Source organism: Pagrus pagrus (assembly GCF_965226575.1).
Source record: "Pagrus pagrus genome assembly, chromosome: 17".
In the NCBI taxonomy this organism is placed as follows: domain Eukaryota; kingdom Metazoa; phylum Chordata; class Actinopteri; order Spariformes; family Sparidae; genus Pagrus; species Pagrus pagrus.
In genome coordinates this window covers 1,335,794-1,350,144 of record NC_140201.1, presented here as the reverse complement: position 1 = coordinate 1,350,144, position 14,351 = coordinate 1,335,794, and the positions used below count along the sequence as shown (strand labels likewise).

Below are 14,351 nucleotides of genomic sequence, written 5' to 3'. Positions count from 1 at the left end.
TCTGACCTTCATAACACACTTCTAGTTTTGTCTGTTGCCCTTTGTCTTCGCTTTCTTAAATCTGACTTTGCATTTGTGTTATTTATCTCCTCCTGCTTCTCTTCATCATCCACCTCCATGTTTGTTTTAACAATGCAGCAACACTTCAGCACGTTTTTAATCTGAACCGACGGCCTGGAAGGTTCAACAATTACTGTCTTACAAAGCCCAGACGTAAATGTGTTCAAGTGTTCGTTGTCAACTCGTGTTTCTGGAAGTAAAAGTATTTAAAAAAAAGATTTTTCTAAACATCTTCCAGTTTTAAAAGCCTTTAGAGGTTTTGTGGCACCATCACCATGTCAAACTACTTCCTCCTTTGCAGAAGAAGATCATCTTCATCGCTCCACTCTGTCAAACGACGAGGAAATACAAGACAGTTATGCAAAATTACCTGAGCTTGTGTTTAAGATACAGCTGAAGTAATCTCTAAAATCCAACGGGACTTTTTTGTTCTAACAACTCTAACACCTCTTTCCTCTTCATCCTCCTCTTCTTCCCCTTCTTCCTCTTCTTCCTCTTCTTCCTCTTCGCCCTCCTCTTCCTCCTGGACGGACAGATTGGTGTCTGGTACTCCAACAACACATTGGCCATGAACTCCACGTCTCTGGACCTCAACGCGTCAGAGACGCTGGCTAACAAGACGCTAATCGTGACGACGATACTGGTAAGAAATCTGCACGATGTGAAATGAAACGTGACTGTCGGTTTGTGTTGCTGCCGTCTGATGTCACTTCCCTTCTGACAGGAAAACCCGTACGTGATGCGTAAGTCCAACTACCAGGACTTCCACGGTAACGACCAGTACGAGGGGTTCTGCGTGGACATGCTGCGGGAGCTGGCCGACATCTTGAAGTTCTCCTTCAGGATCAAGCTGGTGGACGACGGGCTGTACGGAGCCCCGGAGCCCAACGGCAGCTGGACCGGCATGGTGGGCGAGCTCATCAACAGAGTGAGTGGACAGCAACATGCTAACACATCTACGAGCTAACACGTCTGTCTGACAGGTATTAAATTAAACGGTGTCCAGTCGAAACTAGAGTTCGTTTAGTTTGTTGTTTTTTAATCAAACGACGGCTCCTGAATCACGTTCATGTCGATCACTTCATCAGTTTTGGGGATTGTTGTGGCCTCAGGACCTCAGGATTGTACGTACTAATGTGGAAATGAGGCAAAAAGCTGCTTCATTGTAACAGTTTTCACAGTCCTGAGTCCTCCAGTTTCCCTTTTTAAACAGCTGTTACAGACTACCTCCACCTGGTGGTCAGGAGTGGGTAATATTTCTTTGCAGCGTGTTCAGGTGCAGCTTCCTGGCTGACACTCTGCGACGTGAGGCGACTTTACAGCAGCTTCTCCAAAAAGTTGCAGTGCGTGTTGTGATGTTTTCAGTCAAACAAAAGGAAATCTGAATCGGGTGGTCAGATCTTCAAAACGCCAAGAAAATTGGCACCTGGTGCATCTCTAAGTTTTATCCTGCTGTCGTTGTGTTTTCTGACCTGCTGTTGTGATTTGCACCCGTCGGCCACCTGAAAACATCTAAACATCTAAACTTCCTGGAGTTTAATCAAGAATAATGTCAGAACATGAAACAGTTGACACACGTGTAGATGTTCGTAAGAAGACCTGAAGTTTAGTTTTCTGGAAAGTGAGAACAGAAGCAGATCGATGGATCTGCAGCGAGTCACGCTGAGCTGAGATGATCTGAAACTTCTGTCTGCCGCCACGAGACATGATTCAGTAAATGATCAGCAGCTGATTGATTCTGAATTGAGTCCAAATGGTCCAAAATGAAAGTCTGAAGCCTTCAACAGGCCCGTGGACGGTGTAAACTCAAACTGAGAGCGCACACACACACATGAACACACACACACGAACACACACACACGAACACACACACGAACACACACACTCCTCCTTATCGTCTTTACTTTCTCTCGCAGCTTTGTCGCAGGCAATTCTCTGCACAGCTTTAATTAGACTCAACTTGACTTAAAATGAGCCACTTTCCCTGAGAAAACAACTAACGGGGAAAATTGGGCCTCAGCTGAGCCACTTAACGCGTCCTCAGCGGCTGTGTGAGTCTGTGTGAGTCTGTGTGTGTCTGTGTGAGTCTGTGTGAGTCTGTGTGAGTCTGTGTGTGTCTGTGTGTGTCTGTGTGAGTCTGTGTGTGTCTGTGTGTGTCTGTGTGAGTCTGTGTGTGTCCGTGTGAGTCTGTGTGAGTCTGTGTGTGTCTGTGTGAGTCTGTGTGAGTCCGTGTGTGTCTGTGTGAGTCTGTGTGAGTCTGTGTGAGTCCGTGCTGCTCAGGGCCGAGCGGCTCTCCGACGCTCCAACACTTGTATAATTGGCTGACTCTCGTGTTGCAGTTAAGGGCGCCATCACTGTCAAGTTGCGCGCCCCCTTCACGCCTGCCCACCGCCACCGCCGCCTGTTGCCATAACGACCAACGCAGGAGCAATGTTGGAGCTAGTGCAATCATCGGAGGGTGTGTGTGTGTGTGTGTGTGTGTGTGTGTGCCTCAGTGACGGCTCACACTCAGACTGGATGATTTAATAATCCAGTCAGATCCGTCTGTTGTCTCTCGGAGTCTCGTGCTAAATGTTGCCGCTGTAATTATTCCTGCAACAATGAATCAATTAACCCTGAAATGAGTCACCAACAGCTTTAATAATCGATGACAGTGAAGAGTTAAAACTTTTATCTCAGGCTTCAGGAAACACTTTTTCACCATTTTCTGATCGATTAATAATGAAAATAATCAGAGAGACGTCGTCTGTGATATCACAGATCACTGAGTCCTGCAGACCTCCTGCTGCACGACTCGCCAAACGCAGACGTACGAGAGTCTGTGTCTCTTTGGATTTTAGCCAGATATAAGATGATGATAGTAGATTTACCTTTCATGAAGCGGTCGCTACACTACGACTGCTCTGTCAGGACTCCAACGCAGCTCCTGTTTCTCCCTGATTTGACCGGTTGTCACGGCCGCAAACACACAAAACTTTGGCTTTTTTATGTCGTAGCTTCATCCAGAAATCACGTCCTGCTCCTCATCTGCAGTTCTTCGCGGTGACGTGACGTCGTGTGTGTTTGATCTAAAGGATTCGTAATTCATTTTTCATTTCATTGTTACATTTTCTTACATCCCAATTTTTTGGGGGATTCTGAGCTTAAAAAAAACAGAAGTAGCTTTTTTATTTTCACGTCTTCGTTTTGTTGTATTTGTCTTTCAGTGTCAAACTGTCACACACACACACACACACACACACACACACACACACAGCTGCACACAATGGTGATGATAATGGTGATGGTGGCTGATGATTGTGATGCGTGTGTGTGTGTGTGTGTGTGTGAACACAAGCAGGCCATTAAGAGGCTAATCAACTGTCTTTTTTTCTTACTAATTATACAGAACTGTTTCAATTACACTGCGGGACGCCTCAGCATGAAAACACACACACACTCACACACACACATGCACACACGCACACGCATGGATGGACGCACGCACACACACACACACACACACACACATAGATCAGCAGGTATTCACACTTCATCTGCAGCCAGAGACTGTGTGTGTGTCTTATGTGTTAAAAATGACAAACTCTCTCTCTCTTTCACACACACACACACACACACACACACACACACACACACACACACACTCAAACATATTCTCTCTCTCTCTTCATGTATCTGTAACCTTCTCTCGCCCGTCGCTGTTTTTTTCTCATCGGAAATTTCAGAGGTGGAGGCTCTTAAAACAAGCGTACGCTTTCAAACACACACACACACACACACACACACACACACACACACACACACCACACACACACACACACACTGCTCTCCATGAGGCCCTGGAGTCTGATGAAAGTGGGTGAAATTCGTTTAACAAGTGTCTACTCGTTAATCAATTAAGTGTTAATTAAGGAGCAGAGAGGTGTCTGGGGTCCAGATAAACGCTCACTGTGGATCCACTCTGCGTCTCTGTTGACTCAAACTTAATGAGATTATCTTTCAACTTTCATTTCACTCCGCCGTGTTTATCCAGCGAGGTTACATCCACCCAAAAACATTAAAAACCTGTTTTAAAGTGCACTTTGATGTTTGAATCAGAACAACACAGATGACGTTTGATGAAATAAGATTTCAAACGTGTTGCTCTGCTGCAGCGAGGCTGAAATGTGTGTGTGTGTTCAGCACTGTGGGGAGAAGCTGAGATATCATTATGATTTGCATTAAAATACACAACAAATTACAGTCTGAGCGTCGTGACAACGGGATTATAACGAGAAGCTCGTGAACAAAGACGCTCTGCGACGTGAACAACATTCATCCCTGGAACACAATCTGAATATTTTACGTGTTCTGTCATCGAGTTTTTGTGTGTTTGTTCTGATTTGGCTGAGAAATTACACAAGAAATACAAGAAAAAGAGAATTTGTATTCAAGATAATTAAGTAACAATGAATTAAACATGAGTGAATCCAGTCTGACTCCTGGCTCCTTTCTGTTCGCTCTTTACAGGATATTGAGGTCGGCAGACGACTCTATTACTCTCACCTCACCTGCTCTTTGTCCAGGTCCAACTCATTTGAGGGAAACACTTATAAACTGTCCCTGTCAGAACCAGTAATGTGCCCCAGCTTTAAATGGGACCAGTAAGAGCTCCATGATTCACCCACTGAGCCCGGCAGGAACAAAAGCTCTTATCTGGCAGTTTTAGTGCCGCGCTGTCCGCTGGGAGCTGCACAGTTAACAACTCACTGCTAACTCGTGATGCGTTCAGTAACAGCCGAGCCCTCGACAATAAAAATCAATATTTCATTAACAGACTCAGAATCTGTGCAGAACGGTCCACACGTTCAGAACAGAGCTGCTCTGACTGCGCCTCCTGCGGCCCACTTTCACTTCAGAGGCGTTTAACCGAGCTGGACGATCAAGACGCCGCAACATCAGTCAGAGAGGAGGACTCTTCTTCTTCTCTTCTTCTCTTCTTCTTCTTCTCCTCCTCCTTCTTCTCCTCCTTCTTCTTCTTCTTCTTCTTCTTCTTCTTCTTCTCCTCCTTCTTCTTCTTCTTCTTCTTCTTCTCCTCCTCCTTCTTCTTCTTCTTCTCCTTCTTCTTCTTCTTCTTCTTCTTCTCCTTCTTCTTCTTCTTCTCCTCCTTCTTCTCCTCCTTCTTCTTCTTCTTCTTCTCCTCCTCCTTCTTCTTCTTCTTCTCCTTCTTCTTCTCCTCCTCCTTCTTCTTCTTCTCCTTCTTCTTCTTCTTCTCCTTCTTCTTCTTCTTCTCCTCCTTCTTCTTCTTCTTCTTCTTCTCCTCCTCCTTCTTCTTCTTCTTCTCCTTCTTCTTCTCCTCCTCCTTCTTCTTCTTCTTCTCCTTCTTCTTCTTCTTCTCCTTCTTCTCCTTCTTCTTCTTCTTCTCCTTCTTCTTCTTCTTCTCCTTCGTCTTCTTCTTCATCTTCAGCACTAATGGTACTTTTACGTGTTCATTTTGTTTACTATGCTAACAGCTAACTGAGTTAGCTACAGTTGATTAGCTGTGTATTTAGCCACCTCTTCAAACACACTGAACAGCTGGACTGTGCAGACGTGGAGGTGAAGGTGGAGGTGGAGGTGAAGGTGGAGCAGGAGGTGGAGGTGGAGGTGGACGTGAAGGTGGAGCAGGAGGTGAAGGTGGAGGAGGTGGGATGGAGGTGGAGGTGAAGGTGGAGCAGGAGGTGGAGGTGAAGGTGGAGCAGGAGGTGAAGGTGGAGGAGGTGGGATGGAGGTGGAGGTGAAGGTGGAGGAGGTGGGATGGAGGTGGAGGTGAAGGTGGAGGAGGAGGTGAAGGTGGAGGAGGAGCAGGAGGTGAAGGTGGAGGAGGTGGGATGGAGGTGGAGGTGGAGGTGGAGGTGAAGGTGGAGCAGGAGGTGAAGGTGAAGGTGGAGCAGGAGGTGGAGGTGGAGGTGGAGCAGGAGGTGAAGGTGGAGCAGGAGGTGGAGGTGAAGGTGAAGGTGGAGGTGGAGGTGAAGGTGGAGGAGGAGGTGGAGGTGGATCAGTGGTCTGATACGTTTCTTCAGACATCTGGATGGAGAGCTGCATTAAATGAAGCTGACCACATGGACCATCGTGTCTCAGAAACTACAAACATCATTAACGTGGTCGGTTTGTTCAGTGTGATGTTTAAGTTCGTTACATTCAGTCTCAGAGCTGAGGAGACGTTGGAGTCAGCGCTGCTCCTGGAGCCATTACGTGTTTCTCCCCAAATGTTTGTGTTAATGCAGAATAGTTGAACATGACTGTAATTCACTGGAGGTTGTTGAGCTCATTACAGAGTAAATGAGGAGCCATTAGGCAGTTAGGAGCAGAATAACAAATGAAACCCGCTCTGCTCACTGTTTACTCTCTCTGAGTGCTTCTGCTCCTCTATTCACCTGAATATTAGAAACTCGTCATAATTATACTTCTTTTACTCATGTTTCACCTCACCTGACCCGTCTTTCTTCTTCTCTGGTGGTTGGTTCTGTCTCCTCCGCTGACCTCCTCCAGTTTCTCTCCATCTTGTCCTCTGGTTGTTTTCTTCTCGCTTCACCAGTCGACCTGAAAGTGTCTCTTCCTCCTTCTGTCTCCTCCATGATCCTGTTCTCCTTCCACTCGTTCACTCCTAATCCTCTGTCTTCTCTTCCTATTTCCTCCTTCTTCTTCTTCTTCTTCTTCTTCTTCTTCGTCTTCTTCTTCTTCTTCTTCTTTTCATCTTTTTCACTATCTGGTTGATGTTCACTTTACATAAACTGAAGTTGAAGTAGTTGTTATAATCACCTCTCTGTCTCCCTCTCTCTCTCTGTAGAAAGCAGACCTGGCGGTCGCCGGCTTCACGATCACCTCGGAGAGAGAGAAGGTGATCGACTTCTCCAAACCCTTCATGACTCTGGGGATCAGCATCCTCTACAGGGTCCATCTGGTAAATCCACCTCCTCACCCTCCATTTAAACTCCTTCAGCTGACTTCCTCCTTTGCTTCTGTAATAATTACTATGGACACAAGAGGTCGCTGTCTGACGAGAGCAAAATATGGTTAATCTGCTGCAATTAAAGAATTGTGCAATTAAAAGGCAGCTAATGACTGATGGGTCAGTGGTGGTTCTCCTGAGGTGAACCCACACAGACTTTGTTGAGCTCGGTCCAAACGTACCTGTATCGCTGTAATCAGGGTGGAAACAGGCTCCAGGAGTGAGTTGGTTAAAATGTTTGCTGTGATTTGGGTGAAGTGTCCTTGAAAAGAGAAGCAAATAAATGTGAAAGCGAGGAGCAGCTGTGGCGGTGTGTTGTGAAAAGCCCGGCAGGCTGTTTGTTTGCTTCAGAATAAGTCTGTTAAGATGCTGATAAAAGCTCCATTTATTCCTCACATCTGCCTGCAGAGCCGACACAAACTTTTACAAATTGAACAACAGAGCGTTTGCACCTGTTGACATTTCCCGTCTCTCTCCGTCCCTCTGGCCGATGATTTGATGTATTCAGAGAGAAAACGCTGCAGCCTCCTCAGCAGGAGCTCTGCTGCTGGAGGCGACGGCCGTCCCCGACCGCTCGGGTCACACAGTCAAACTGTGAGCTCAGGACGAAGCCACGGCAAATATTCCTGCGACCAGAGAGATCAGGCGGGGGGAGAGGAGCTGGCAGAGCAGATGAAAGCGGCGCTGAGGACACAGATAGAGGGCATGTTTCTTCTTCTGGAGAGGAGCGAGGATATGATTCAGGCGGGGGGAAGGTGACACAAGCTGCTGCTCGAAAAATATGAGTTTTTCAGCCTCTGAGGGAGGATCGCTGACTCTGCCTCCCTGACTGGAATTAGAAACATGGACTGGATGCTGCTGCACTTCCTGTGAGTCAGACAGAGGCCCGGTCAGGAAATATAGGTGAACAAACTCAGAACAGAACCAGCAGGCGGAGCGAGGACGCCGAGTGTCCTGTGAATACTGACGAGTCAGAAATGATCGTCACGTCACGTCTGCTTCAGGACTTCTGGGGACGGTTGGCGTCGTCACCTTCTTCATGTTCTGTTAGAAGTGTTAGTGGATTGTTGATGATACTGAATGAAAACTGGTGTGTGAGAACACAAAGACGTGATGGACCTGAGAATCTGATGAAATACAAAACAATAACGCTGCAAGACTCTTTGTGAAGCCGCTGCAGCTCGCCTCGTCCCTCCAGTCACGACTGAACTTTTACACTTTTATAAAACTCATGTGTTTTCTTCATGAACTCCTGCTGTGAGTCAGAGACATGAAAACACAGGAAAATACAACTGAGGTGGAGCAACAGTTAAAACGTGACAGCTCAGGACGGGCTGCTATCGTGACCTGTTCACCACAACAACATTATTATGGTTTCTACAGGAAATAAGAACAATCTGTAAATCATCTGTAACTTCGTCTTTTTCAGCAAATCAGTCAGTCGCCTCTCCTTTAATTCTGTGACTCATTTACATCATTTACACCGAGCGGCTAGTTCTGCACGTAAGAATTGATTTAGCACAGCTGCTCTGTTGTTGACAAGCGGCTCAGGCGTGTGTGAACTGACCAATCAGAGCAGCCTGGGTATTCAGGAGGAGGGGCCTTTAAGAGACGGGAGCTAAAACAGCACCAAAATCTAATCACGAACCTGAAAATGAGCAGAATGTCTCCTTTACCAAGCGGCTGGTGGCTGCTTCGTATCTTTACTACAGTCTGTAGATGTTACTGACTCATGTTACACAAACTCAGTGCAGAGTTCAAGTCTCACGGTGCTGCTCGCTCCAAGAACTGACAACACAAACCCAAAAAACAAAAGCTCACCTTGTTGTTGTGCCTGTGACTCACACAACCTCCACCCGTACGTGCACTGCAGGTTACAAACTACTCTGCTGCACATCGGCTGTGTGAACGTGACGTGTTTACAGCTGACACACTGAGCAGCTGCAGCTGCTTTAAGTCCTTAAATGTGGCCGACAGCAGAAGCTTGTTGAGCTAATAAAGGTTAATAAAACATATTTATTTGTGGTTAAAGCATAATGATGCGTCTCCTCAGACGGATGCTGTTGCTGCAGTGTCTCCGCCTGCAGACACTGTACATCTGCAGCTCATCAGTATTCACCTCCAGCAGCTGTCCTCCATGTTTGATCCAGTCCACTGTTAGCGCCTCAGTGTATTGACTCAGTGATCAGTCAGCTGTTTAATGTGTGTACACCGAGGCAGCAGCAGCGGCCGCATCACAACTTCATTCTCTTTAAGTGTTTAGTTAAGGATGGAGTGGACCGAGCGCTCGTCTTTACTCACAGTAACGACTGCAGCGGTGATTTACTGTCACACTGCAGAGCTGACGAGCAGTCGGAGTCCTGTCGCCTCCGTCAGGACGACGACTTCCTGCTCCGCTGTGAACCGGCGCGTCATAAATCCACTTCACTTAACAGGAGGCTGTTACCGAGAGCACGACTGGTGACTATTATACACAGTAGATAGACTGGCTAACAGAGCATGGTGAAGGTGCACACACACACACACACACACACACACACACACACACACACACACACTCACAGCACCATGGTCACACTGACCCTGCTCTGGGGAAAACTGATATTCAAAATCTCCTTTACAAGATCATCCCGGTGTTTAAAAGGAACAAATAACAGACATTAAACAAGCAGCAAATTATATCAAGCCAGTGAATTTAACCGGTTCAGTGACAGTCAGCGGTCAGATAGTCGCAGCAACTCGTCTCCTCATCAGGAAACACCGTAAATCACACGAGGTTCAGGCGGAGCAGCCGGAGGACATCAGAGCCAAAACCAGGAAACATTTATCCATTAAAATATGACGCAGTTTCACCCAAATCAGGGAATCAAGTTCAAAACTGGTGCTCAGTTAATCACATTACTAGATGCAGGATTTGTGATGGGTTACACATGTGATCTCGTAGGTTTTGCACATGGAAAATGAATGTGTTTTTCTGTGAGGGTTGCCAGTGGAGGAAGGATCCAGTGAGTGTGATTTCAACCAACTGATCACCCCTCGTCTCTTCCTCCCCTGTGGCTGCTACCAACACAAAACATTTCCTCGCTCTCTGTAGATATTAGAGGAACAGATCCTGATGAATCCTGCCAGCTGCACCTTACTGGAGTTAAAGCAGCAACACAGTGTAGAAAGACTGTTTCAAAGTGTTGGCATCAAAATGTTTCGAATAAAATCGGACTCACAGAACCAAAGTACGTGTTTGCAAGAGGGCCCATTCAGACTAACAGAGATATGATTAGATATTCTATATACTGGATAAATATCATTATCTCATCACTGGACACAGTTCTGGTTATTTTCACTGAGAGATTTCTGTATTGCTGCATTTTTTTCATCACTTTGGAGTTTAGCCAATTTGATGTTATTGATGAAATTGTATAATTTAATCGAACAAAACACACACACACACATCTGAGTGTGTACAAAGCTCCTGAACGCATCTCACAAACCAACAGATTAAATCTGACTACTTCTCTGTGACTCCCAAAGTAACTAAACAAACAAAACAATCATGTCTGCGAGTGTAAAGAGCTTTATACACATTATAAACACACACACACACACACACACACACGCAGCATCTATCTAAATAGCTCGCAGCACACTGTAAGATGGTAATCTTTTTAATTGCTCAAGCTGTTGACTTGTGCACACACATTAGTGAAGTGCCATCGTGTTTATCAGTGTTCTTGCCCCCTGGTGTTGAACAGTGTAAATTTATGTCTGCTGTTGCTCCCAATTCATTAGTGCTCAATATATTATCAGTCTGCATTCACTCCATCTGAGGCACAACAATTTATTACCGCGAGTACGAGCCGCTCTGACATCATCGGCTGAGGAGATACCAGCTGTGGTCCAGGGAGAGGAAGTGACATCGTTAGCGTTCGGAAAAACAGACGGACGTTTCTTATGCAACATACACAGGCTGATAAAAGAAAACAGACAGACGGGATCAATAATATGTGGTGATCGATGAGGCCAGGCTTCATTTGTTAACAGATATCTGACATCGGGATGCAGCTGTGACGCTGCAGCCGTCTGAAAACATATCGAGTGTTGTGCAACTTACTTGAAATATGTAATCAGTTACTCTATGTCAGCTGGGATCGGCTCCAGCCCGCCGTCACCCTGAAAAGGATAAGCGGTATCAGGTGATGGATGGATTACTTGCACTCCAGCTACAGGCCCACACTTCCCCCAAACAGTTGTTTTGTATTTTTAGAGGAAGATATTTCTTAACGTAGTTGTTTCAAAGAGTGTGCTGTGAAGGTGAGTGCAGAGAGTTCAGATGATGGACACCTTTACCTGACACACATCTGAGGCGTCCTGCTGCAGTAAGCTCACCTCTCTGATACCATCAGGTGAGAACAAGCTCTGCAGATTGTGTCTATCTGACCTGCGTCTGTTGTTTATCAAGTACAACAGTAACATCACTTCCTGCCGAGAGAGAAAAGTCCAGAACAAACTCAGGAAGTAAAGTTTCTGCTGTGAATGTACTTTTAACTTTGTGATGTTCCTTCACTTTGTTCACTGAGAAACAAATGAATCTGTCACAGCAAACATGAAGAAACTCTGTGTTTTCACTTGGTTTTATATCTCTGAGTCTAAAAGCTACAAAGTCGAATTACATTCAGCGATGTTCTGAGAAAATGTGTTAAAAACTCCACTGAAGTACAAACTGTCAGCAGGAGGAACCGTTTGTAGCCGACGAACTATAAACTACATTTAATATACAAGACTGTACATTAATCAGTCTGCTTCACGTCAGAGTTCAGCCCTTGGCCTGGCTTCACATGGTGTGTTTTTTTAAATGAGCCAAAATGGACCAAAGGCAGAAACGGAGCTGATTGCCTCCATTAGAGCTTCAGTCATCGGCTCTAATTGGGTCCAATCTGGGAGCTCCTTGACGGTCTTGCAGTCGACGGAGGGGAGGTGATGAGACGGGTCGATGGAGGCGACTCGCCGGGGAGCAACTGCTGACGGTCGTTAAGACTTGAAAAGCTGCTGTGTGCCGCTTGTTTTATTTGAATCGCAGGTTTACAGGCTGAGAAAACAAGAAAAGATGTTTTCCAAATCGATCGTCTGTCAATCAGAAGTGAGAGTTGTGTCTTAGCCTCAGACCAACAGATGGTCATTATCAGGACTCACTGCTGCCAGCTGGAGGCGTCAGGACGTTTAAAGTTCGATGTGTCGTCAACGAACACGCAGGGTCAGAAAAATGTGCGTTAATGAGTTCAATGTCATGTTCAATGAAAAAAGGATGGAAGATGAAGCGTTTGCTAACATCAACACACCTCTGATACCTCATGAACTACAGTAACGTAGTAACAGGAGGACGTTGTTGTTCTTGTGTGTTTCAGGGTCGTAAGCCAGGTTACTTCTCCTTCCTGGATCCGTTCTCCCCGGCTGTCTGGCTCTTCATGCTGTTGGCCTACCTCGCCGTCAGCTGCGTCCTCTTCCTCGCCGCCAGGTAACACACCTGCCTCTGGGAAACATATTGAACTTGACACTAGCTCTACGCAGCTATAAATCACAGGCAGTCAGAGAAAAGGAAAAAAGCTGCTGGTGTGTTTTAATCTCGTTAAGTGAAGAATGTGATATCGTCACTGCAGCTGTTTTCTGTTTCTAAGGTTCACGTAGGCCTCTGAGCCGTCACTTCACCAGCCAAACATGTCAAGAAGTAGGAAAAACTAGAAAGACAATGTGTCTCTGACTCCTGACAGGACTCTTGTGACTCTTGTATTTCCAGGCTGAGCCCGTACGAGTGGTACAACCCTCACCCGTGCCTGCGGGAGCGGCGGGACGTCCTGGAGAACCAGTACACGCTGGGGAACAGTCTGTGGTTCCCGGTGGGCGGCTTCATGCAGCAGGGCTCGGAGATCATGCCCCGGGCTCTGTCCACCCGCTGCGTCAGCGGAGTCTGGTACGAACTCATCACACACACACACACACACACACACACACACACACTCGTCTTCATCATCACGACCTCCTCTTCACTCGGCCTTCACACTCTGACCTACATCCTGATGAGAGGCCTTATGTGAATTTATTTGAACCTGTCGCACGATAAGAAAGGTGAGGAACGTGAGTCTGTCAGCATTAACGCTTGTGATGGTGACGGGGTGAAGATCAGGACGGACACGATGTCCTCGGGACCCTCGAGCTGCTGGACGTGATGAAGACTGGAGCTGAAGGTGGAGGAGAGCTGCAGAGACGTGACGCTGAGCTGAGAGACAGAAGACCTCGTTTAAAGTTTGACAGCAACGATGTGATTGCTCACAGAGGTCATGGCCAAAATCCTGTCTCCTCTCCTCTCCTCTCCTCTCCTCTCTCCTCCTCTCCTCCTCCCCTCTCTCCTCTCCTCCTCTCCTCTCCTCTCCTCCCCTCTCCTCCTCTCCTCCTCTCCTCTCCTCTCCTCTCTCCTCCTCTCCTCCTCTCCTCCTCCCCTCTCTCCTCTCCTCTCTCCTCCTCTCCTCTCTCCTCCTCTCCTCCTCTCCTCCTCTCCTCCTCCTCTCCTCTCCTCTCCTCTCCTCTCCTCCTCTCCTCTCCTCTCCTCTCTCCTCCTCTTCCTCCTCTCCTCCTCCCCTCTCTCCTCTCCTCTCTCCTCCTCTCCTCTCTCCTCCTCTCCTCCTCTCCTCCTCTCCTCCTCCTCTCCTCTCCTCTCCTCTCCTCTCTCCTCCTCTCCTCTCCTCTCCTCTCCTCTCCTCCTGCTCTCCTCCTCTCCTCCTCCCCTCTCTCCTCTCCTCTCTCCTCCTCTCCTCTCCTCTCCTCTCCTCTCTCCTCCTCTCCTCTCCTCTCCTCCCCTCTCCTCCTCTCTCCTCTCCTCTCCTCTCCTCTCCTCTCCTCTCCTCCTCCCTCCTCTCCTCTCCTCTCTCCTCCTCCTCTCCTCTCCTCTCCTCTCCTCTCCTCTCCTCCTCCCTCCTCCCCTCCTCCTCTCCTCTCCTCTCCTCCTCCTCCTCCTCCTCTCCTCTCCTCTCCTCTCCTCTCCTCCTCCCTCCTCCCCTCCTCCTCTCCTCTCCTCTCCTCCTCCTCCTCCCCTCCTTCTCTCCTCTCCTCTCCTCTCCTCTCCTCTCCTCCTCCCTCCTCCCCTCCTCCTCTCCTCTCCTCTCCTCTCCTCTCTCCTCCTCTCCTCTCCTCTCCTCCCCTCTCCTCCTCTCTCCTCTCTTCCTCTCCTCTCCTCTCTCTCCTCTCCTCTCCTCCCCTCCTCCTCCCTCTCCTCCCCTTTCCTCCTCTCTCCTCTCCTCTCTCTCTCTCTCTTCCTCCCCTCTCTCTCTCTCTC

At 47.5% G+C, this 14,351-nt stretch overlaps 1 pseudogene across 1 annotated transcript in view; it reads left to right on the top strand.

Annotated features, from left to right (window-relative positions):
• Positions 1-14,351, top strand: part of LOC311273243 (glutamate receptor ionotropic, kainate 5-like) — a 158,461-nt pseudogene that overhangs the window by 134,973 nt on the left and 9,137 nt on the right. Inside the window, exons 12-16 of the transcript XR_014624925.1 lie at positions 596-703; positions 785-988; positions 6,869-6,982; positions 12,430-12,539; positions 12,819-12,992. The product of XR_014624925.1 is annotated as a glutamate receptor ionotropic, kainate 5-like (transcript). The remainder of the gene's footprint in view (positions 1-595; positions 704-784; positions 989-6,868; positions 6,983-12,429; positions 12,540-12,818; positions 12,993-14,351) is intronic.